At 40.5% G+C, this 27,178-nt stretch overlaps 1 pseudogene; it reads left to right on the forward strand.

The window, feature by feature from the left end:
- Positions 1-4,727: 4,727 nt before the first annotated feature.
- Positions 4,728-5,463, forward strand: LOC122726817 (annotated as a pseudogene).
- Positions 5,464-27,178: the final 21,715 nt, after the last annotated feature.

The raw sequence follows: 27,178 nt of genomic DNA on the forward strand, positions 1-27,178 counted from the left end.
ATTACGGGTACGATTTTGTGAAATGGATGGACCCACTTACGTTGAGCCTCTTGTCAATTGGCAAAAGGCAAACCCAACTAGAGGGCTACCAATGGGAATTGAGCATGATAGCTCAATAGTTTTCCAATGGTTCCTGCAGGTGCAAAACCATCACTAAACCAAGTCTTGTCACATGGTGTAACAAGCAGCAGCTGGTAGAGAAACTTACCCTATTTGCCAATTGGCATTTTGTTCAGAGCCAAAAGGCCCAAGTCCCTTTTAAAGGTATATGAATTTGTCATGGGACAAGTGCTACCTATGGTGAAGGGTAGTCCTATACAAAATGCTGCCCTACCTTCTTACACTGTCACCCAAAGGCATGATATATTTTAACTAGACTACTAAGTAGCAAGAGTGCCAGAGACCAAGTTTTGGGTGAACTAGACATTTCTGAGACTTGAGCAGGCACTTGGGCCAATCTTCGTAATTTTAGATGCTCAAGAACCCAACAGCCACAGATGCTGACGTGATAGTTCCTTTTAAGAACCAACCCTCAGCATTTGCAACTGCAAGAACTGGCAAAATGTCATAGTAGGATTCTGTGCCCCAGTATCTGGCACAAGAAGGGTATAGAGTCTATAGGAAACTGTTGATGATGCACCCAAATAATTAATGTGAACTAAATACTGGGACCAAGGAACCATCAACTTCTGCACAAACTAATGGCATGTGATGGTATAAGGCAGAACAGAGATATATAGGGATGAGTATATTGCAGTGAGACCTTACAGGAAGTGATTACCATTTTAACTCTTCTTATGAAAGAGCATGATTTATAATTACTCTAACAGTGAAGAGTTTGCCTTTCTTCCAGGAAAAAGTATATGACCACATGTATATATTCTCATGTGTTGTATATGATTTTATTTATTATACTTTATTGTATTATGGTTATGAATATTTGAATTATATTGTTTATGACTATTATATGCTTATGAAAAATAGAAAAATATGATAACAGTAAGTGCAAAAAAATTGTCTTGCCATGAATTTAAATCTGTGGCTAAAATTGTGATGTTCAAAACATTGTTTTAGAAAATATTAATTGAAAGTAAAAGCTTAAGTATGTAGAGAACCAAGTATTAATCTCTGCTCTCTCATAATAACATTTGGGCACCCATCCTCAACTCGCGATGGAGGCAGACATACATCCTGGTTAAAGTTTTTAACCTTGGCACATGTCCCTCAGAAGTGGTTGACACATACCAGAACCAGACTGCCAGGATTATGGAGGCATTGGGAAGCTACAACTTGGGCACCAAATCTGCTTTATAAATACTTAAAAAATTAGCCCTACCTAATATGACCTTATTAGAAGGTTAAAAGTATAGGATGCCATCAGATGGAGTAGCAATATACACATTGAGCATGTATCTTAGCTATTCAATTTTTGTATTGTTTCATTCCTATTTTTTTTTTTTTTACTATTTGAAACAGGACAGATTCTTTGGTTTGTTTTTAACACTAAAAAGATCACACATGCATCAGTTGACAAAAATATTTTAGGCTCCCGAAATGTGAAAAGGCTTCGGTATTTCTACTTCATACTTCCTGGCTATTGCTATAAAGACTGTTCATATAATTAAAGAAATAAGACAATGTGGTTCTGCCAATAAATACCAGATACGTTAAATGACATATGCTTCAAACACTTTTTACTTTTATTGTAAAAAAGAAATGTTCCTACATTTATTTTTATTGGGTCATTTCTTGGCTCTTAGTCTTCACCCCCTTGAAGCATCAATAGAATTCAAATATTTATTTTTATGTATGGTATATTCATAAAATAAAATCTCCATAGTTTCCATTGTTTTTTTTATAAATTTTTCAGGTTTTCAGAATTCATAATTTGACTATCATATTTTTTATTTTATTTATTTTTTATTATTCTTTTTTGGGGTGAGGTAATTGGGGTTAAGTGACTTGCCCAGGGTCACACAGCTAGTAAATGTCAAGGGTCTGAGGCCAGATTTGAACTCAGGTCCTCCTGAATCCAGGGCGAGTACTCTATCTACTGCACCACCTAGCTGCCGCTTGACTATCATATTTTAACTTTTCATCATCCTTAATGATGCAATCTAAGAAACCCTGGTGAACAATTTTAGAACTAATAAGAAATGTTGTGCTCAACCCATCCACTGGTGAACTTTCAAATGATGAATTTGATGATGCAAACATTAATTGCAATTAATGAGGCAGAGAAAAGAGATTCTTCATCCAATTCTGGAAAGGATGAACTTGTTAGGGAAATTTCTTCCACAGATCACAATCTAAAAGCTAACAAGTAACATGGTTCTCATTGGGCCCAAGAGATGAAGAGCCACAAAGACCATAAGGTAAAGATGGCTCTTTGGTGATGGGCTGCAGTTCTTTAAGTGGAATGCTAAATGAATTACACTTTGATCTGGCCCTACTGCATATTCTATAATTCATGACATTGAAAAGTGCCATGTCTTCTTTTTAAGTTTAATTTAGTGAAGCAATGATGCTTAGAAATATTCAGCATATTACGTATACTGAGGGCCAATAAGTATCCCACAATGCTAATTGGTCTGTTAGATTGGATTAAACTAGTAAAGTTCATTGGTCTTAACCTACCTATTAAAAAGTAGGTAGGATGACTCTTGGGGTACCTTTTAACAAAAAATATGCAACATAAATTGGTTTCTAGATGTAAGGTTTCTTTGCTTTGACATGGAAATTGAAATGAACACAAGTCTCAGTACCCGCTTTTTCTAGCATCCTGATCTTGAAATTCTTTTACTAAAAATTGTCAGAAGGCAGTAGTTCCTGATGTATATGTAATTGTCAAGGAGCAATTGCTGCCTTTTAAGGCATAGGGTGAATTTAATATGTTTTAAAACAAGCCCTCTTCAACAAAGGCTACAAAATAACCTGTGGCAATCATTTTAATTCCTTCATCTTGTCTAAAACCATGCATGCAAACGTGCAACATAACTGGGGCTATTTATCATAACCACAGGGTACTTCCAGAAATAACGAAGACATGTCAGACACTGCATGGTACTTGGGTTTTGAAATCTATCAAGAAGCCTAAAGTGACAATGACTTAATTCTACTGTAAGAGATTCAAGTCTATCACAAGTATCCTCCATTTAGATGTTCAGATCCAAGCAGAGAACAACCTGAAGCAAAGTAGTAAAATATTAGATAGTGGATCAGCAAGTAGGAAAAGTCCCCAGTATAGGTCAGAGGCAAACATTGCTATTGCATTACAAAGTTTGTGTTTATAAATCAATATAGGACTATTGTAAGAAAATAATTTAACCTCAGCTCATCTGACATAAAATAGAAACAGGATTCAAGTAAACCTTTCCCCCTCCCTCCTCCCAATGTCTAAGAGTGAAATCAAGAAGAACCTAAAGTTATAAGGAGCCTCACTTAATTTCAGTTCTGGTCTTTGTGGTTGGCTGGGGGCCAAGTTAGTCCAAGACAGTGACATAATCCACATGGTACAGCTTGAATGAATACATGATTTCCCAAGGGAATGACTCAAGACTGACATAGGCAGCATTTGGCTGATAGGGAGGGGTCTCTCAAAGAGAATGAAAGGGCTATCCTATCTCTTGACCATTGGTTTTTCAGACATGATAGAACTCACAGTCTGATCAGGCTACTTCCACTTGGGGTCACTAAGTACATCTTTATAGGGGAAAAGGAAAACCATGGGAAGCTATGTTCAATGTCCTTAAACCATTAAAGATTTCACATGACATTTCATATAATGTTCGCATATGTAAACCAAATGCTTCATTGGTCCAAGATCTGATCCTCATCTGAAGCATCCAGAAATTCTAGCAAATAGTGTTAAAGAACACAGACTGGAAGAGTTAAAAGGGATCTTGATAACCATCTAGTCCGAGCTATAAATGGTATCAAGTAGTGGGAATTCCTTTGATTCAAACAAGTGATGACAAAAGTAAACCCAGTGTCTTAAGAAAGACACATGTTTCCATTGTAATTTTCAAAAGCCATTTGAGTTTGACAGCCTGCACCCAACTAGATGAAATACAGTATGCCAAAGCTGAGAATTTTTTAAACTATCATTTGCAATAAGCCTCATGCATTTTCTATATTTGTAATTATGAAAGCATTTCAGGATCTGTCCAATAGCACACATTATGGCCATGGGAGGAAAGGTAGAGTTAACAAGGAACATGAAGGCAAACATTGAATACCCCAATGGCAGAAGCCCCTTGAGAAACTCACTAAGTGACAGCTTGATATTGATGTAGTCTTACATCAATGCCTTTAAGCAGATTTCCAAAGTAGTAAACTTTGGCACTAACTTGAAGGCAACAAAACCCAAACAATCACATGGGGTGGAACTTGGAAAATTACATAGGAAATTCTAGATTCTTTAGATCAACAATTGAAAGTGAAGACCAAAAGTTTAAAAGAATGCAAGGAGCTTAAGAATAAAAAGATTTATCATCAATTGAAAATTTCACTATAGATACTTAAGAAGTTAATATATCAGGGGAGAGAGCACATCCTTTATATATCTCATAAGAAGTTCAGCACAGGTGGGGTGGGGAGTAGGTAACGGTTGTCCCCGGGCCTTGGTGGGGGCAACGGGGGGAGCCCTCCACACTCACCCCGGGCGTCCAACGCCAGATCCTAGTTAGGCTCCAGCGACAGGCCCTGCGGGGAATTCCCCTGGCCAGCCATGAATGGGCAAGCGGACGTCGAGGTGGACTACAAGAAGAAATACTGGAACCTGAAATGGAAGCTCAAATTCCTAATCTATGAGCATGAGTGTTTTCAGGAGGAACCGAGGAAGGTGCAGAGAAAGCTGGTGAAGGTGTCCCGGGACAAGAGTTTCGCTTTGGATCGTCTTCTGCAGTATGAAAACGTGGATGAAGACTCTTGATTCAGATGCCACAGCATCCTCAGAGAACAGTGAGACAGAGGGCACCCCCAAACTCATTGAGACACCACCCCAAGAGGAAAAGAAGTCCCTCTGGGGGGTGCCCCATCCCCCCCTTTCACTATCCCCATCCTCAGGGTTTCCCCTGCAAGCCTCCGGGGGCCCCTCTCCGTACCTGAGCTCGCTGGCCTCCCTGCTATATTCCCCCTTCCTCTCCGACTACTTGGCCCTGCAGCTGCCTGAGCCCAGTCCCCTGAGACCCAAGCGGGAGAAACAGCCCCGCCTGCCCCGGAAGCTCAAGATGGCAGTGGGGCCATCTGAGTGTCCAGTGCAGGGTTCACTGACCTTCCCAGGCCGGGGAGCTGGTGGTGTTGGGGTAGGGGCAACCCTGGCCCTACTGGGCCTTCCTTAGCTGCCCCCACATACCATCCTGAGCACCGTACCTCGCCAGATGTTGCCAGATGTTCAGTGATGCAGGGAGTGGAGACGATGCCCTGGACAGCGATGACCTAGTGATTGATATCCCTGAATGACCACCTACCCATGCCCTTCCCTCCCTTCGATTGGCAGTGGCAACAGAAGCAGCAAAGACCAAGAGTGGTGTGTTGGAGACATTTATTGATGCCCAGTCTTATTGGTCTGGACACTGACAATCAGAAGAGGTGTAAACAGGCAGCAAGGCACCCCCAAAGAAGAGGCGTGGAGGAAGCCCCCAGCTCTGAAAGTGGGCGCATGCTGCATTTGGATCTGCGGCCCGTGGTGTGCAGGGAAGGCAGATGAACTCCAGAGGTCAGCACAGGGCTTCCTTGCCCCCTGCTGCCATATGCTTTGCCTTCCTCTTGCCCTGGATGCAGCCAAAAGAAAAAGGAGCAGCCAAGGGGGCCTCTCCCTCACCTTCCCGAAGGCAAAGACCCCTGTAACAGCTACCATTTTAATGGGGCAGCTAGATAGGGCTAATTTGTTTTGTTTTTTACTGCAAACTTTTATTAAAGGGGTTTTATTTTGTTTTCTGAAATTTTTTCCCTCCTTAACCCCCTCCTAATCCGGTCTACCTCCCACTGCAGGGAATTTTGCCGGTGCAGCTTGGAGGTGGAGGATAGGGTAAATGACCTGGTTGGGGGGAGGGAGCAGGGCAATAAATTCTCTCCCTCCCCTTGCAAAAAAAAAAAAAAAAAAAAGGAAGTCCAGCACAAAGAAAATGCAATTTGAATCAAGAATAACACCATTAGCCACATGCCTATTCATTTAAGGATTGTCAGAATGGGTAAAGTGTTGTTTAAAATATTGCCTTTCCTGAAGACCTAGAAAGTGGATCCAAACCTTCACACACTGGGACATGAATTACTAGCAAGGCACATCTTTCCCCTCCAAGACAGGAGCCTGATTCTACCAGCAAAGAAGGCCTCATTACCTATTACCAAAAGGTGACACTTTAATGAGAATATTTCATCACCATCCCTGCACCCTCTGATTTTATAAACACAACATGACATCATAAATCTAGACATCTCAGCTCTTAATGTATCTTTGCTACAGAAGCCAGTCAAGGGACCATTAAGGGAAAAGTTGTTGCTCTATATCTCAAGAGACTCATTGGTTGAATGACCCAAATGAAGACGCTTATTTTCAATTCTGAGAGCAAATTCAGATGGAATTTGGTTAGTAAATATCTCAAACACTTTTAGAGCAATCCATTCAAGCAAGGAAGAGTTCCCATCATGGAATGAACTGATATGTTCTAGTTTCTGGGACAAAACTTCCAAGGGAATTGATTACATTGATGTGATGGGAATCCAAGATGGGCCTCCTCACTAACCTTTCTCACCAACCATCTCATTTCAGAAATAATTTTGGACAGAGACCCAGCAATAAAAATTAGACCCCAGTACATCTCATTTTCTGCCATGGTCTCATTCAACAGGGTATCCAGGCAAAGATTTGAGGGGACAGATAAAAATCAATTTCTGTCTTGAGAAGGTTTCTATCAGAAGCCAACTTTCTATTCCTTCTCCCCCTAAACTCAATATAAGTAGTTAATTTCTTTACATACTACTGAGAACTACTAGGAAGAGAGTTACCCAGAACTGGGCTTAGATAGATTTGACAAGTCTTTACAACTTCAGACATCAAGGAAAAGCCAAGGAAACAAGTACCACTGAAATCTTAGATGAGATCATTAGTAATGTAGGGGTCAAATTTAATATTAGGAGAGTTAATTGGGTGGCTCGCCAAAATACTGGGGTTCAGAAAATAATGAGGGACCTCTAGGTCCAAAGTTTTCTCCCCTCTGAACTGCCTTTAGTTATTTCTCCCAGGCCAATAAGAAAGGGGATCAACAGCCTCTTTTCCACAAAAAAAAAAAATCAGGTTTTATTAATGGGAATAAAATACACAGCAAAGTTGAAATTAATAGGGTCAAGGAAAAGGGAATAGAGAAGAGGAAAATGGATAATCTCCCTGGCTTTAGCAAAGACTGTCTCAAAACCCAAACTCACTTCCAGTTCATCCAATTCAAAGACCTGGGTTTTATTAAAACCCAAACTCACTTCCAGTTCATCCAATTCAAAGACCTGGGTTTTATTAACTCACCAAAAGGGGTTGGTAATTTCAATAGGAAACAACTATGCAGCTTCTTAGCAGTCTGCTCCTGTAAGCTCACCTACAGGAAAAGACCCCAACTTCCTGTTGGGGGTCCCTTTTTATACCTTTTTCTCCCTCCCTCAAAGGGGAGGTCCTTCAAGTTGTGTGGCTGAGACTGGTCCCCTGTTGACGATGCAGTCCACAGCCTCTGAGTACACTCCTTCTCAGGGTAGGCCAAGTTTAAACTTTCTTGGGTACTTAGTAGTTTTTCATTCAGACCCAATTCAAACACTACTAAATCAATCAGGTCGGGCCCCTGGGAGTCTGTCAAATTCCATTATTTTACCACAGTAACTATCACATATGTTCACCTAGAGGGAATCCTTTGATACCTAGAGTATGATTAGTATTTCACCCAACATACAGTTCAAAACCTTGCATTGGCTATAATGCAGGGGCTAGATGGTCCAAATGTTGGGGGTGGGATAATCATGTCCTATCTTATCTCTACTGTGGTAAGCACTGTTTAACATACATCCTACTGAACATAAGACCACTGTAATCCCAGCACAAGGACAGTGGATGACCTTGAAGGTAGAAAAACATTCTCCATGGTACTTCAACTCTCTCGAGTCCATATATCCTTTGGTTTTATTTCATGACCAAGAACAAGAGAGAAGAATGCCTTAGGTAGCCCTGTCCCTCTGACATTCTTTATAGCTCTTTAAATATTATAATGTACCCAAGTTATCCTCTTGATGGATCAAAGTCCTGTAGATTAAGAACAGCTCCCCTCAATGCCCCTTTCCCCCTCAACCAGCAACACTAGGAAGGGGTTGGGGATTTAGGTACACATCTGTATGCATTGTGTGTGGGGGGCAGGGAAATTAACAAAGTCTAACCAAGTAGGAAGAAAGTCACTACAAACAAGTACATGGAAGAGTGGGAAGGATCTGGGCTTCCGGGGACCTAGGAGAAGAACTGCCCCCTCTGTGCTCTACAACTACCAGAGCCATTCCAACAACAGATTAACAAAACCCAGGCATGCCAACTGGAACATACCACAGCATCAATACTGTGTCAACTATTACAAGAAAAGCATGTTGGGGGAGAAAAATGAGAATTAGATGAATTCCATGTGTGGGTATTCAAATTTAAGATAATGATAGGATTTAAATAGCGCTTTAAGGTTTACAAAGTACTTTATAAATATCATCTCGGGGCAGCTAGGTGGCACAGTGGAAAGAGGACCAGCCCTGGAGTCAGGAGTATTTGAGTTCAAATCTGGCCTCAGACACTTGACACTTACTAGCTGTGTGACCCTAGGCAAGTCACTTAACCCCTATTGCCTCACTAAAAAAAAAAAATTAAAATTAAAAAAAAAATCATCTCATTTATCCTAACAACCCTGAGGGGTAGGTGCTATTTTCCCCATTTTACAAATGGGCAGTCTGAAAGCAGAGAGAGGGGTCAGTCACTTGACCAGGGTCACAGCTATGAAGTGTCTGAGAGAAAGGAGAGAGCTGGACCAGGAGTCAGGAAGGTCAAAACCAGTCTATCTCCAAGCTGCCTCACTGCTCAAAGCCGGATTTAAGAACCAACATGGGCAAGTAGCACATCAAGATTAAGTGGAGATTTTCTAACTATTTCAGGCTGTTGTTCACCTGAGGGTTACTCCTCAATTCTTTCACCTTGGTTCTGACTTTCCTACCAGCACCCTTCCTCCCTTCTGAGTTTTAGAGTCATCCATCAATTTTGATGTTCTTCGCTCTAAGAGCAATTGGGAAGGGCATTTAGTCAGTACATAGACTAGAGTTATTACACTAGAGTTATACATAAACTACTCTCCCAGGCATGGCCCATAGTACCTAAAAGGAAATATTGGTTCCTGTAGTCCACCTATGCATTGACTGGCTGAACCAGAAAAAAAATATAAATCAACCATTAAGCAACAAGCTTGAAGATAAAGAATACAAGGGCCTCCCCATTAGGGGAGCTTACTATGGGTTTGCCTAATGGTCAAAGGCTAGGTGGAGCAATCTATGGGCAGAGCCATGGCCTACTGCACAGATGAGACTAGAAGACACATGGGAAGGACCCTATAGCCAGGGCATTCAAGTGAGAGGCAAACAGCCCTTATACTAGAAGGGGAAGAGTTGCCATGATTTAGACAAGTAAATTCTACCCTTGAGGTTCTTTTTAAGTACACTTCACACAGCTGATCCATAGCTTTGATCCACACACCACTGAAATTCATTGTGTTCAATAGCAGATAAAGATTTTCTTGCTTTTGTATTCAAGTCTTTGTTATAAGTAAGAGGTTAAGAGAAATAAGAGTTTTTACTGCAACTTATGTAAGTTAAGAAATATAGAAAAAAATTATAATATAAAATTAGAAATGATCTGCTTTTAAACATTTCTATTTTACTGAAAGGGTATAAATCATGTCACATTCTAAGAACATTAAGAAATGCACCATTTGGGGCAGCTAGGCAGCGCAATGGATAAAGCACTGGCTCTGGATTCAGGAGTACCTGAGTTCAAATCAAGCCTCAGACACTTGACACTTACTAGCTGTGTGACCCTGGGCAAGTCACTTAACCCCCATTGCCCCTCAAAAAAAAAAAAAAGAAATGCACCATTTAAGAACAGAGAATTTTTCAAACAAGATGGAAGCTAGATGATTTCTTTTCTGAAAGAAAATACCAAGATTTTATGTTTAATTTGTAAGTGTCCAAGGGATGTGATTTATGAAATAGACCAATCTGTACAGAACTTCAACCCTGACTCCAAAATTACTATTGGAACTCCCATGAAACCTATCTCACCCTCAGACCTAAGAAGCTATGACTTCTAGCCAGTAAAGCTTGAAGATCTTCGGTTGGGTTGGTTGGTGTACAGAGGATGCTTAACCTGGTCCATGTCTTACTTGCACCAGCATAAATATTGTTCTACCATTTTGGATGCTTTGCAACTGAAAGACTTATTCCAGACACCAAACATATGTCTCTGAGGTACCAATTAGGAAATAAAAAGAGCCATGTCTTACAAGTGAGACTATCTTCATGACAGGTGGCCATTCAATTTGAGAGCTATCACAGAGTCACTACATGCTTCTGAAGCAATAGAAAAAGGATAAGATCTGTGTAATTCTGGGTCCACACCTTGACTTTGAGCAAGACTCAAGGATTAAAACACTGCAGAATTTGGTCTGGCTTTCCAAAAATCAACTGGACTGCAGGTCAACTTCCACAAAGGATGAGCCATGGGAAGAGCCTAGAAATAGGCAGGATAAATGGCATGTTGTCATATCTTTCCCATTTATTCTCTTCTTCTAGGCACAGTTAAGACCTCAAAAGTGATACCCACTTTTGGGTGGGGGAAAGGATGGCACTGAACCATTTCTGAGGTTAGGTTTTGGTCTCAGAACTTTTAAAGTCTTTAAAGTAGTTACCTAAGATACAACGTGCATATCCAACATCCTAGCTGTTCTCTCCTCCCCTTTGACCTTCTCCACACAAAGCTCACCTTCTGCCCTTCTCTGTCACATTCCAAATGAGACAAGGAAGTTTAATACCTTCCCCTTCCTAGTATTCATTGGCAAATCCAACATTTATTAAGTACCCACTGTGTGCAAAGCATTGGGCTAGACCCTGAAAGAGATTTGAAGTTTAGATAAGACTGTCTCTATCATCTTGGAACACAGAAAAGACTAGATATACAAACCAAAGGCTGTAATTATCCAGGTATGTTAAAAGCTGACAATTACATAGCATTTTGAAGTTGGCAGAAGTAGCCATTTGCTACAAGTTTTATTCACATATATTTTTAAATCAAGGGAACAGGTTCAGATCTTGCCTGTCATTTGTTGTAGGAGCACAGGCAAGTTGTTCAACCTGAGGGTTTTCTTTGGATATAATTCTAGCATCATGAGTGATGCCACAGTGCCTCACTGGAGTGTCATGTAAACCATAGGCTATGGGAGGGTTTGGTGAGAACATCGTTACTAATTAGAGGTAGTAGAGGCATTATAGAAATATTTTGATGGCAGAAGAACCAGTATTGGCTTTTAGAGAATAGGTAGAAATTCAACAGGCAAGAAATAGGAGAGAGGACTCTCTGGGCAACGACTTCTCACCTTTCCCTTACTGAAGATCAATTCACTCCCTTTCTGCTCCATTCCTTTCTCCCCTATGGAGGGACTAAGTAAAACATACCTGTATCTTCATACTATAAAGCCTAAGCCCCTTTGTTCAGCTCTCATTGGCACAGGGCCTTTGTTTTCAGATAAAAATAGGCTGACTGCCATATTGGTTATCTGAATGATACAGGCAGTCATCTAAATGGCCTAGAGATATACTAGTCCTTCAATAGTATTGACTATGTTGTTCAAAGCCTACAAAATCTTGGTTTTGTCAGTAGACCCTGGATTCTGCATGTGACTTTTTTTTTTTTTAAGTTTATCATCTACAACTAACCGTTGAAAGTTTAGCATGGTTTCACCTTCCTGATGTTCAGGATTGTACACCAAAGTCTCTCATAAATCATTAACAGAAAAAGTGATGATGTACTTGCATGTGCTCAGTTCACTCCAACCCAATGGATGGTCCTTAAAATTTAAGGGGAGCCCAAGTTTTGGAACAGCTTGTCAGAAAAGGAGCTAAGGAACAAAAAGATCAGGGAGGGGAGCCCCAATTATGCCCTCTAAGAAGGATCAAACTTGTACCCTGCTGGCTGCCATGGACACTCCAACAAGCTCCAAGACTTCAAGAGGTGCATTGTAGTCCAGAAAAAGCACTAGAAATTAAATGAAGGAATTCTTGCTATAATGCAGACATTTAAGGCACATGAGCTAGGCAGCAATCCAAATGCCCTGTTGCACACCTTTCTGGAACTCTTGATCTTATTCACCTATTTTGCACGTCTGGACAGGTGCTTGTTGTGTCACTTTCTCACCTAGCTGGACGTTTGGGAACAGAGAATATTTCGTTATTTCTCATATCCCCAGTGTCTAGAACATAGGTATTCAATGTTTACTGAAGTGATCAATGAAGTGATTGATGGAAGGAAGAGCCAAATGCCAGGGCAACATCTTGGTGTGTATTGTGGTAAAGAGAAGCTGACAAGCCCTGCAGTAGTCAAACCTGCTATAAGTCAAGTTGGCAGAGGATCAGTGCCATGGATGGGGGCTCAACTAATACTTGTCAGAGGTTCTTACCCATCCCTCCTGCTCATCTAGACAGCAAAGAAGGCAAAGAGAACTGAAATCCTAGACGAGTAAAGACAAATAACAAGACATGGCAATCAACAGGAATCTCACGTATCCAGGTTGAAGTAGTAATGTTTTTAGTACCTGGTGGTTTGTAAAGGATGTCAGATGATTCCAGATGGGCCACCAGGACAGATAACACACACACTCTCTCTCTCTCTCTCTCTCTCTCTCGGCACAAGGGGCAGTCATTCCCTGACAGACCAGGGCCTTTGAACATCTATCATCCTTCTTACCTCTTGGTCCTCAAAGAACTATGTCAATAATATGGGAAATGGTTTTTATCTTCCTCTTATCTTGCAGAAAACCTATTTTTCTTTAAAAAAAGAAAACTTCCCAAAGGGCTATAACATTACATACCATTTGATCCAGCAATACTACTGCTGGGTTTATATCCCAAAGATATCCCCTAAAAGAGAAAAAGACCTACTTGTACAAAAATATTTCTAGCAGCTCTTTTTGTGGTGGCTAAGAACTGGAAATCAAAAGAATGCCCATCATCTGGGGAATGGCTAAACAAGCTGTGGTATATGATGGTGAAAGATTATTGTGCTGTAAGAAATGACAAGCATAATGATTTCATAAAGGCCTGGACTTACATGAACTGATCGTTCTGTTCTCTTCGCTATACAAGAGAACATTGTGCAGAGATAACAATATTGTTTGATGAAAAACTGTGAATGACAACTATTCTTAATACGATGATCCAAGACGATCCTGAAGAACTACTGATGAGATATACTATCCACCTCCAAAGAACTGATATTGATGGAACACAGACTGAAGCATGCTATTTTTCATTTTTAATTTTTACTCGTTTCCTTATACAAAATGACTAACATAGTAATGTTTTACATAATCATACATGTATAACCCCTATCGGATTTCTTACTGCCCAGGGGGAGATGGATAAAAATTGGAACTCAAAACTATAAATAAAAATGTTTATTACTTTAAAAAAGAGAGGGTAACTTGAAATTCTAAACTAAATCCCAATTCTTTGTAGCCCAGTTCTCCCATATGCCTCAATCTTCATCCTGCTCTCAAGGGATCAGGTGACCTTAGCCATGTTAAGGTTGATCCCTCCTCTTGTGCCCTTGATTTGTCTCCCTCTTATCTCGTGACAATTTAAAGTCATTTTGAGGAAATCCAACTGCTCAGTGAGACTTCCTTTGCCCAAGCATCTTATTCTTTGTCCACATTTTTGCATCTTTGATTGTTTCCCTGCTTCTTTCTCATTTACCCCATCTCTCAAAAACTATTATCCTCCAAATTTCTTCTTCTTCAAGACTCAAATCAATGTCTTCTACACAGTCAATAACCATTGGATAAGCAGCTACTGTGTTATGTGTAGTATGAAACTTCAGAAATATCTTGTTTCATCCTCCCAACAATTAATCATAACCTGTTTCTGCTTTAGTTTCCTCAGTTATAAAAAAAGGGTTAAATGACTTATTTAGCACCACACTGCTTAACTGTAGGCACTTTCAAGAAACAGGAATGGGATTTAACTTGTTAAGTGAACCCTCCTTCCTCCTACCTCTTGAGAACATAGGTATGCTGTTTCACAAAACAGCTACCCTTTGATGCTATTGGTGAATATTCCTATCTTGACTTGATCATGTGGGTCCCAAGGACAAAAGTTCTGTTCATCTAGAGGGAATCATTCCTTTCCAAACTCATTTCTTCTGGAAAAACTTAGAGGACAAATATCCTTCTAAAGTCATATCATCTTTGAGAAGGTACAGTTTATAAGATATATCCTTTGAAAGTTGAAAAACGCATTCTTCACAATATGCATGGCGGGAGGTAAGAGAAAGGGGTACCATCAACTATTTGGGTCCGAGAGTAAATGTTAGCTATTTTGGGTGGTTCTTTAAGAAAGAGGGGATGATTTCCCACAGACTACCTGGTGCCCGTTCTAGTCAGCGTCAGCCAAATGGCTGATACTTCATCCAAACCAGGTTAACTGAAATCTGTCTTCCTTGTTCTCCTGGGTCCTGAAGTAACTGAGACTAGTGGTTATGGGAAACAGGTAGGTATTTTTACATTGATTTATAGGGGAAAATAAGCCTTACCCATGACATTTAGAGGGTATGGAGATCAAGCCAACTGTTCCAATCATTCCAAGGTTATATGCTCACCTTCTGGAAAGAATCACTTGCCAGCTTGTTTTACACAAGGTGATCTTTCATAAACTGAAGGAGCTTGAAATATGGTTCTCTACAGTGAGGACTTCGAGATATTGAGAAGGGGCATTAAACAAATCAAATGGAAATTAGTTCTCAGCTGTTCTAACACAAGATATTGCTTCTATGCGTGAGATGCTATACTTGTGAGTTAAGAGTCCATGTTAAGAACACGGAAACTTCCCTATTCCATAGATTTTCAGCTCTGGACATTTAATTGTTTATTGTCTGACCCAGAGGCACTCCCTACCCCCTCAAGAAAAAGGTAGCCCATTTGGCCCAAGGTTTCCTCCACCTTCTTCACCCCTTAAGATGTCCAGTGCAAGACCTCAATTCTTTGTGGCAATAAGAAATAAACCTTGGAATACTGGGACAGCTAGGTGTCACAGCTGATAGAGCACTGGGCCTGGAGTCAGGAAGATTCATCTTCCCAATTTCAAATCTGGCACTCAGACACTTATTAGCAGCTCTGTGACCCTGAGCAAGTCACTTAACCCAATATGCCTCAGTTTCCTCATATGTAAAAATGAACTGGAGAAGGAAACAGCAGACCTCTCCAGTATCTTTGCCAAGAAAACCCCAAATGGAGTCACAAAGACCACTGAAAACTGAACCAAAAAGTATCTTGAAAGATGTATACATCAACAAGAATTATTCTGGACCCTTTTTAAAAATTTCACAAGTGTTTCTGGTTACTCTACTGACATCCATACAACGTGAAAAAACTCCAGGAACAATGCCAGATCACATGAGGACAAAGACACTAATCACCCTGGATAGGCAGAGGAGTAACGTTGGCCAAGGGAAGCATTGGTCCTATTAGTTTTACAATTCATGAAATAAACATGACTTTTTTTCCCCTCCCAAAATAATAGCTGTAATAATCTCCTTGCCTAATCACAAAAGACTCAGCCAGGTCTTTTGTGGCCTTCATCTTTTCCCAGGGTGCTCCCAGATTCCACAGGGGATTGGAGCAAGCATCTTAAAAGCCTGTCTCAGGCCACTTTTTTTCCCCCTGATGTGAGGAAATAGTGAGATCCAGAACTCTGTCCCAATGTTATCACTGGGGATAGGAAGCACTGTTGGACCTGACAGGGAGACTTGGGTAGAAGGTGGCATGGCACACATGACTAATGAGCAACTGAGCCCAAAATGGAGCCCTTGCTTCTAGGCCAGGACTCTATTGTCCCCGACTTCATCGGGTGCAATTGAACCTGTGTAAGCCCTCACAGAAGTCATCGACTTGAGAAATCAGAAGCTGTAGAAGGCAGGCTACAAACAAGAAAACTGCCTTTGTTCCCCCTCCACCACCCCAAACACCCACACTACAAATATCCAAAGAGAGCAGCGATGGTCAGATTTGTCTTGGAAAAATTTAAAAGCTTCAAGAATTGTGCTTTGAAAGGCTGCCATCTCCCAGGACAAGTTCATCTAGGGCATGGCCTGGAGATAAGTTAAATTCCTGCTTTCAAGTTGCCAGTGATTAGGGACACAGAGAAAAGGCTCCATGTCAGATAAGAGAGCCTGGGAGCTGACGGAAGAAAGCAGCCAGGACCCCGAGTGCCCCTATGAACTCTGGGACCCACTCCCAGGCTACAGGCGATGACAGATGCCTACTGGCTACATTCAGTATGGGCCCAGCACAAATCAGTGATAAAGACTATATAGCGGGGCAGCTAGGTGGCACAGTGGATAGAGCACCGGCCCTGGATTCAGGAGGTCCCGAGTTAAAATACTACCTCAGACACTTGACACTTACTAGCTGTGTGGCCCTGGGCAAGTCACTTAACCCCAATTGCCTTATGAAAAAAACAAAGACTATATAGCAAGTGGAATAGGGTGGCCCAAATTGGCAAGTCCTTCTGGAACTGGTCTTGCCCTGCTTGGTTTCATGATGCACAAGTGGCAGGAATGGGAGCTTAGACTTCCTACAAGGAGAGTGAACCCCAACCCATATGGGCTGTTGAGGAAACAGAGGGTTCTCTCCTCCTCAAAGGGCTTCAAGCAGAGGCTGCCTGCCCACTGCTCAGACATGCCATAGAGTGATGTCTTTGTCCAGTTAGGAGCTGGACTTCTGAATTGCAGTCGAGGTTCTCTCCAGCTAGGATTATCGTGCCAGTGAATGTTGGCCCCTATTCTTCAACTTAACCCTCCAGTGCCCTGGGAAGTCTTCTAAAGGATGTCCAGTAACAGAACTGGTATGTGCCTGAGGCAGGACTGAACTCGGCTCTCTCCTCTATGACAGAGAGTTTTTAAGCTGGGATCTGATTTTTCGTTTTAATTTTTTGTTTGTTTTTTTTGTTTTGTTGTTTTTGCAGGACAATGAGGGTTAAGTGACTTGCCCAGGGTCACACAGCCAGTTAAATGTCAGGTGTCCGAGGCTGCATTTGAACTCAGGTCCTCCCGAATCCAGGGCCAGCGCTTCATCCACTGCACCACCTAGCTGCCCCCATTTTAATTTTTTAAAAAATTAAATTATTAATTTGCAAAGGAAATCAACTTCATTAAAATTTATGTATTTTGAGAACTTAAAACATTCTGAAAAGGAGTACATGACAAGAGGCTAAGAACCCCACCCTGCTGTGCCACGCTGTCTCACCCCCATTTTAATAGTTTGACTAACAGATTAAAAAAAATTATTAACATTTAACCACCTACTGTATGCTTAAAACTGGAAGAAAGCACATTTAAGAATTATTCCCTGAACTCATGAGAATTAATGAGCATTTCCTTCCAACCTCTGTTCAAACTCTTACATGAGGGTTTCCTTGCATTCACACCCTCCCCCATTTTCTTTTCTATATACAGATCAATTATTGGCACCTTCCTTTTCTTTTGTACCTCCCACTCAAGGCTTGGCATATTGTAGGGGCTGAAAAAGTGACTGACTACCTTGCCTGTTACCCTACTCTTGAATAATAAATATTATCCTTAAGTATATTAAGGGAGTGCAAAGACAAGTTCCATAGAGGCAAGATCATGACCAACCATAATGTAGTGAAGTAAGGTCTTCCTGGAAGAAGACATTGAGATAGGTTAACATGGTGGGCAGAATGTCCATAAAATTTAAAAGAATCGCCTTGTGAAAAATGTCCAAGGCCATAGAAGATGCCTATTTAAGGGCCAGAAAGGATCTGGGGACAATCTAGTGCAACTCCCCATTTTATGGGGTAAAGTTGAAGCTGAGGGTGTAGGTGGCACAAAGGTAGCAAGTATGAACCTCATGATTGGAACCCAGGCTGTTTAACTCTGGAGGTGGTGGGCTACTGTACAAAACCTGACAGATAGTAAACAGCAAAAGAAGTTTTTCAATTCAGGTTCTTCAAACTCCAAATGTAGCCACCCTTTAAAAACCCAGGGTGGTTGCTCAGTCATTCTAGGGACCACACAGAACAGACATTTTCCTTCCTTCACAATTTAGCCCCGTTCTCCTTTTCAGGATCCATTTTCCAGGCAAGAGAAAGTGGATTCTTTTCCCTTTCTCCAGCTGTGCACATCTGGCTTGGAGAATGATCTAGGATGTTGAACTTAAACGTCTTACATGACTGGTGAATGGGGAGAGATGGGAAATGAGTCAGCACAATGCTGTGACACCCACCCTGGTCAAGAAGCTCATCCAACCAACAACTGGGGTGCTGAAATTAGATTCTGCTTTTGACCATAGCTTCCCTGCCTTGATGGGTCCTGTGAGAACCGGATGGGAAACAGGTTCTGAAATTCTAGCCACTCATTTCCTGCCAAGGTGCTACAGAACTTGAAGCTTTTCCCTGTGATCTCATTCCAGGGAGCATTCGGACAACTGCATAGATCATATACTAGTCCCTGAAGAGGATTTGAAGGATGGTGATTACGACATGTCTAAGTGTGGCTGATGAGTACTTTCTGCACCAAGTACACATGGACAGCATCAGCCCTTGGCAAAGCCAAGGTAGACCAAGTCTTCAATGGCTCCTGCCTTTCTCTTGGGTACCTTGACTTGAACAATCATTAAGCACTTGCTGTGTGCACAAAGACACAAAGTTTAGCTAAACACATTCCAATAGTGGTTTGGAAAACAAAATTGTTCTGATAGTTAGAAGGGTGGAAAATAATGTTTTTCTCCTGTCATGGATACAAGAAACATTTTTAAACAGGTCCTTATTCTTTCCCTTCCTAACCAAGTCTTCTCAGGAAAAAAAAAAGTATATGACTCTTACTAATCACACTTCTTCCATACCTTTCTAGATACATCAGAACTAATTAAGCAGAATTTCTGCTCTCATCAAATTTATGAAAGTACCCAACTACAAATGCTAGCTAGAAGACTCCCCATCTTCCAATGCCTACCCTCACTCAATCTAGCATCTTTGGTGAAATGTTCCCTGGTCATCCCATTCCTGTTCATTCCCTTCTTTTTTTATATAACCATTTGACCTCTTCAATACCTAAAGTGGGCCCAAATTTCTAAATGAATACATACCTCAAAACTCAATACATAAATACAACTTAGTAATATCAGGAGTAGAAAGAAAAGTGCTATTTTTGATAGTATCTGAAAACAGATGGAAACATTTTTTAACTTTTTTCTTTTCTTCTTTGACAATTCCTTAATCTGAAGTTTGGGGTTTTTTTTAACTGTTTTCTCTTACAACTAGCTAATATGGGAATTTTTCCATGACTACTCATGTATAACTTATTTTGAATTGCTTGAGTTCTTGTGGGTGGCAGGGGGGGGGGATGGAGGGAGGAAGAGAAGTTGGAACAAAGTTTTAGAAAGTTGATGTTAAAATTTGTTTTTACATATATTTTGGAAAATAAAATTCTATTCAAAGAAAAAGAAAGAAAGAAACTCTTCTTCCCCTAGGTGATGCCTGTGGTAGCTAGATGACACAGTGGATTAAGCTCCAGGCCCAGAGTAAAAAAAACAAACAAAAAAACCAAGTTCAAACCTAGCCTCTGACACATTTTTGCTGGGTAAGTCACTTATTAGCCACACTTTAAAATTATCATTTTATCTTCCTAATAATCCTGGGAGGTAGGGTGCTGTGTTAACCTCTATTTGCCTCAGTTTCCTCAACACTAAAGTGTTTAGCACCTGTGTCTGGAACATAGTAGGTACTTAATAGATGTTTATTTCCTTTCTTCCTTCTCCCCTCACACTAATCCCAATGCTTGAACAGGCTTTAAATAGGGGTAGGTCATTGTTCCCAGTTTAGGGGTAGTAAGTTAGCACTGTTTAGCACTGACCAAAGAGTAAAGACTTATTTTTTTCATCAATGTAAGCCTCAAATGCAGGCAGATTACAGAGTTTCTCTTATGGACAGAGACACTGATTGAGTCTTCTGAACTGCTTATGAGGGCACAGTTGGCCCCAAATCACAGGGCCCACCAAGGGAAACTCAAGAAAGAATAATACAAGGTCAAGCTCTTTCTACTCAATACTTTGTATTTCAAAAACCTGACACTAGGTCAATGGTACTGATAAAAAAGAATGGCATTTCCTATTAATAAACAAGTCATCTTCAGTATTTAGGCCCTATTCAGGCAGGGACAACAGTTAAGATGCATATATGGATTCAGTAGTGGTTTGTTTTCCTGTTGAAGGGATTCCCCACCTTTATCCCCCTTTTACCCCCAAGTGTCACAACTAAAACAATGAGTATAACTGATAGTTGCTACAAACTCATAGCTTCACCAAGTACAGATCATGAGAAACAATTAGACCACTCAAAACAAATCAGTTGCCTGAGTATACTAAGTACCCTTTTACAGGAAGCATTCAAACAGAAGAGAAATCAATCAAGGATACTGTAGTCACAAGGAAGACCATCAAGAACACTATCTTCTATCGCTCCCTGGCTCCCACACATCCAAAGGGGAGTAAACAATAGGGATAAAATTAGCAGGGCAAATCCAATCACATTTGAACCTTCTATTAGGAAAGTTCATGGATAGGGTTCATTCCAGATGGAGGGGTGTGTGTCTTGGAGTCCAGAGAAAGTTCTTTGATTTCTGAGCTTTTATTTCCTCTTCTCTAAAATGAAAGCAATAACTATACTCCCTACCTCACGGGGTAGGGACAAATAGCTTTGTTAATTAGTGTGCTGGTTGAACTAATTCAGACTCCAGATTAAGAACAAATCAGTATGTTCTTTATGATTGCTGTGAATTTAGGGTTAATAATGTACAGTGTGCTGGACATCTAGTCAGCAGAAAGCTGAGTTTGAATGACATTTCAATTTGCTTCCTCTATGCCCAGGACAAAAAAAAAATCACCTTAGTTTTGGGTATTCTTTTTTCTTATCTATAAAAACGGTAAGGGGGGGAGAGTATAAAACAAGTCACAGTATAGAAGTATAATGAAATACTTTTCACACTAAGATGATGAATGAGAAATTCCAAGAAGCACAGAAAGACTTGTATTAACTAAGGGAGAGTCGAGATAAACAGAAACAGGAACAGATATTCACAGTGACTATCCTAACATTCATCTAATGGTGAGAAAACTGAATTTTAAGTTAATGACCAACCTTGGCCCCAGAGGAATCAAGGTCACTTTGCATTTCTTGCTGGAGGATTAGAAAAGGAAGAGCAGGTGCAATTATGAGTATAAGATGTTCTGGGTGGTGGAAGATATCATTGCTCTCCTCACTGGTTTTACTTGATTACCTTCCTTCATTTAAAAGGGTCACTGGCATGGTAGAGAGAGAGAGAGCCAACAGTAACAAAAATAGAAATAGCTAGCTTTTCTATGGCACATTATAGTTTGCAAAGTACTTTACCTGGTCTCATTTTAGCTTCACAGAAACCCTAAAGGAAGGTGGTATTATCTTCATTTTGAAGGGGAGGAAACCGATATAGACAGATTACCTATGAGATTGTGACAGATTTAAGTGATTTGGCCACTGTCACAGAGCTGATAACTATCCTCATAGATAGAGTGCTGGAACAGGGTGGCCGGGTGAGTTAAGAACCTGATTCTCCTTAAGTCATGCCACCTGGGACTTCTTAAGCTTGGGATACTGCAGCCTGGAAACAGTGCCCCACTTTAAGGAGCTAAAAGTCAAGTAAAAGAAAGGCAAGATGAGCAGACAGAGAAAGGTGAGGACCATAGAAAGTTTCTTCACTAACAAGGAAGACTAAAGGGCACCCTCAGAGGAAGATGTCACCATCAGGGCCCCTATATCTAAAGCTTCCAAGAAAAATATGAATTGGTCTCAGGCCATAGAGGTGCTCAAAAAGAACTTTGAAGATAACATTAGAGAGGTAGAGGAAAAAATGGAAAGAGAAATGAGGGTGATGCAAGAAAGACATGAGAAAAAAGTCAATAGCTTAAAAAGTCAAATGGAAAAGGAGGTACAAAAGCTCTGATGAAAATAATTGCCTAAGAATGAGGATTGAACAAATAGAAGCCAGTGACTTTTTTTTTTAGTGACAAATTAAAGCAAATGCAAATGAATAAAAAAATAGAGGGCAATGTTGAAATATCTTCTGGGCAAAACTGCCAACCTGAAAAATAGGTCCAGGAGAGATAATTTGAAAATTATTGGTTTACCATGATCAAGGAAAGAGCTTAGACACCATCTTCCAAGATATTCTCAGGGAAAATTGCACTGAAATTCTAGAAGCAGCAGCTAAAATAGAAATTGAAAGAATCCACCAATCACCTCCAGAAAGAGATCCCAAAAGGAAAACTCCTAGGAATATTATAGCCAAATTCCATAGCTCTCAGGTCGAGGAGAAAATATATCCAAGCTGCCAAAAAGAAAGAATTCAAGTACTGTGGAGCCCCAGTCAGGATAGCACAAGAATTAACAGTGTCTACATTAAAGGACCAGAGGGCATGGAATATATTCCAAAGGGCAAAGGAAATGGGATTACAACCAAGAATCACCTACTCAGCAAAACTCACCATAATCTTTCACTGGAAAAAATAGGACTTTAATGACAAAGAAGACTTTCAGATATTCATGATGAAAAGACCTGAACTAAATGGCAAATTTGACTTTCAAATACAAGACTCTAGAGAACTATAAAAAATTGGAGCTGGGGGGCATACCTGGGGTCATACAGTGGGCAACTGTCTTGTGTCTGAGGCTGGGTTTTGGCTGGGATCCCCCTGGGTCCAGGGGTGATTCTTTGTCCACTGTGTCACCTAGCTAGGTGATGACATCTTTAGGGTTAAATTGAGGGGTGAAGGGAATGCACTGGGGAAGGGGGAAGGGCAGAGGTGCAATCCTACATGAAACAGGAAAAGCCTTATGGAGTGGGGGAAGAGATGGGAGAGGAGCAGGGCAGTAAATGAATTTTACACTCATCAGAAAAGGCTCAAAGACCTTAAAATCATCAGAGCTGCCTCAAGGAGGGACTAACAGACACATCCAACTGGGTGGAGTAATCTATTTAATCTGGGCAGTAAATGAGCCTAACACTCATCAGAATTGGCTCAAGGAGGGAACAATGTATACACTCAATTGGGTGGAGTAATCTCTGTAACCCTGCAGGAAAATAGGAGGGGAAGGGGATAAAGAGATAGTGGCAAGAGAAGGAAGGGCAGAATGGGGGAGGGGACAGACAGAAGCAAATCCCTTTTGAAGAGGGATAGGATAAAAGAAGATGGTTAATAGAATAAATATCATGGGGAAGGGAATAGGATGGAAGGGAAACAGTTAATAGTAACCATGAAAGAGAAAAGGGGGAAGAAAAGGGGGAAGAATTGTACAAAAAATATTTATAGCAACTCTTGCTGGAGGCTAAGAATTGAGAATCAAGGGAATGCCCATTAAATGAGGAATGATGGAAAAAGCTGTGCTATATGATTGTAGTGGAATGGTTTTATGCTACAGGAAATGACAAACAGGATGATCCACCCAAAATCTGGAAAGACTAATGAACTTCAATATATAGTGAAGTGAGCAGAGTTGGGAGGACAGTGTGCATAGTGACAGCAGTATTGTTCAATGAGCAATTGTGAATGACTTAACTACTCTCAGCAATGCAATGATCCAAGATAATCCCAAGGAACTAATGAGGAACTTACTATGCACCCCCATAGAAAGAACTGATAAAAAGAACACTTGTGGATTGTACATATGTAACCTGGTTGTGATCTTGTGGAGGGGGGAGGAAAGGGAGGGAGGGAGAAAATTTGGAACTCTAAATCTTATGAAAATGAATGTTAAAAACTACCCTTACATGTAACTGGAAAAAAAAAGTAAATGTTTGTTATGTTTTTTTTTTAAAGCATCAAGACAACTTTCCTTTTTTTGTTTTGTTTTGTTTTGGTTTTGTTTTTTTTTTTTTCTGGGCAATGGGGGTTAAGTGACTTGCCCAGGGTCACACAGCTACTAAGTGTCAAGTGTCTGAGGCCGGATTTGAACTCAGCTTCTCCTGAATCCAGGGCTGGTGCTTTATCCACTGCGCCACCTAGCTGCCCCCAATACAACTTTCATAAGTAAAACTTAATTTTAAAATACAATGGGGAAGAATCCTCATAAATACAGTTGGGTGACCAAGCCTTTGCCCCTTGTACTAATACCTTTAGCTCTTTCTGCAGCATATAAATCACTCAGCTTAGCATCTAATTAAGAACAACCATTAGTTTGAACAGGAGGTGGCCAGAGGCTACGATGAACTCATTTATGTTCTTTCCTCTAGAAGTCTGTGATACCCTCCCTCCCTTCCAAGTCAGTATCCTAGAAACAGTGCCCATACAGGACCCTGTGCCAACATCTCTACACCTTCCCCCCCAAAAAAAATTGTTTTAAGGTGGTATAGGGAAATGTTTTATATAATCTGCCTTGGGCACTTTGGTTTCAAGGTAGGACTCTAGCGATGAGGTCTATGGTACATACAAAGTTCTGAGAGTCACTTAACAGCATATAAATTGCTTTATAAGCCTTCAAAAGCAGGATATATGTAAATGGTAGCTATTACATACTCCTCCCCTATCCCCACACATTTAATGACCCCTCAGTGAAAGGCCTGTTGACTGACCCTCAAGGCTTTTTAAAGAGCTGATCGTGCTGGCCCTGAGTAGATGAGTTATTCTATCCCCTAGAAACATGGCATAAAGTCACTGTTTTCTCTGTGAGCATCATTGTTCTTTCTCCTTCACTATATTAAGTTCCCAGAGACTTGGGGTTTGGGCACAGCTTCACCAATCTAAATCAGCAAGGGATAAATGTGATCTGTGATTGTTATTTGAGAGCAAGTAAAAACGATACTCTGAAGGAGGTTCCATCTAATATATAAATGGACCATTAGCCAATTTTCACGCCTCAGCACTTTGGTTAGATTACATAAGTCTCTAAAAGGTAATGTATATTAAACATTATTAATGATTAATTACACTTCAGCTTTCAAGTGTGACATCAAAAGGGTCTTTAAAAGAAGCAGGTTTCACTCCCTCCTGACATATTGACAGAACTTTCCAATTATCAAAACATAACACCCTCAAACAAATACAGTTAAAGCTGAACTTCCACCTAGGGTTGAATTCCTTTCCATCAGCCTCATCAATAATTCGCTATGTCACTGGGTGTTTCCATGATGGGGTATGAAATACCACCCATGACAGCTCTGGCTGACATATTCTAAACTCATACTGACAAATGGATGGGATTGGACCTTGCCAGCCTAATACCCCTCTGCTAGACAATTCCCAAATGGCAAACACTGAGATTTCCTGCTACACAGAAAGCCTGCCTTATAATATTAGAAATATAACATTTTATAGTTGGGAGGTTCCTTGGAACAGTGTTAGAGCTAGGAAGGACTTTATAGCTTACCATGCTGGCACCAGAAGGGGCATTAACACAAATGTTAGAACAGGGAACATGCATTATTAGAATGTGGGCTATAAAATGTTAGAGATCAGAAGAAACAGGATCAGAGTTTGGAGGAACCATTCCAATTTTAGGTGTCTCTAATTGTTATGGACTTCTTACATCAAGCTCCAAAATGGCCTCACTCCAAATCCCATTGGTTGTTCCTCAGTTTGTTTAGTAGGGTCAAGAGGAAGTAGTCCTTCTACATTAGAATCCTGGAAATGACTGAAGATCATCATCTCTTCCCCACCTACCCTAAAGCATCCTCCTGCAGGATAACTATTCCTATTCCCTAAAACTATTGCTGTGTAGTAATATTGTCTTACCACATCATGGAGTACTCTAGAGTATATTTACCATTTCGAAAAAATAGTGCTCAAAGCTAAGGCAGTGTCTAACACAGTTCTCATTTTCTTATTTTGGGATATTGTGTCTCTTAAAAGCCATCTAGTGTAACAATTTCTTGCTGTTTTGGGTGTTTTTTGAAGGGGTGAGGCATGAGACATTGGTGGCTAAAGGTTTATAACATAGTTCACTAATACCCCCAGTTTTCCACCTGTCCTCAAATATGTTCTATAGTTATATCTCTACCATTCTTTTTTCTGTTTTGAACTTAAATGTGAATTTCCAATCTAGGCATCCTTGTAGTCTGTTGATTCAGCCTGTTCTATCCATCCCAGTTGGTTATTTCCACAAGAACCTCTGGTGGACCAGCTTCTGCTTTTTTAGAGGGAGAAAACAATGCCCAGAGATAGGAATCAAAACTACTTAGATTTTTAACTAATGTCATGTATACTCTTTGCTAATAGTCAAATTAATTACTAGTTCCTTGAGAGTAGGTCCTCAGTGCCTAAAAGTACCTGGCACATAGCAGGGGATTAATAAATGGTCAATGACTGACAAATAACCAATGTCTCAGAAAAAAAAATAAGACTCCATGAAATTCCCCCTTTATCTGGGCATGATCTATCTTCCAATCCACCCCCAACAAGTGGTCACCCAATGTTTGCTTGGAGATGGTTATGGGGGGATTGGCTGGGGAGGAGAGAGAGACAGAGAGAGACTATCTTCCAAGGCAGTCCATGACACTTTTCCCCATTACTCCCATTATAAAATATTAAGTCCACATAATGGCATTTGTGACACCTTGAGTCACAAAGATACGAGTTTGAATTCTGCAGCAGATATAGTCAGCTCTAATATGAGCAATATATTATTTTAAAAATCACAATGTAAAATTATACAGTAAAACCACAATGCTTATGGAGGAAAATGAGTTAGGGGAACAACACAAGAACTTCAGTGACAAAAAAAGAGATAGGAATCATCAGTTTTATACATATTAACTAAAGATACATAACTGCTATAATAAATAATGGTTATATTAACAGCCTCGGCTGCT

The sequence above is a fragment of the Dromiciops gliroides genome, chromosome 4 (genome assembly GCF_019393635.1).
Source record: "Dromiciops gliroides isolate mDroGli1 chromosome 4, mDroGli1.pri, whole genome shotgun sequence".
Taxonomy (NCBI): Eukaryota; Metazoa; Chordata; class Mammalia; order Microbiotheria; family Microbiotheriidae; genus Dromiciops; species Dromiciops gliroides.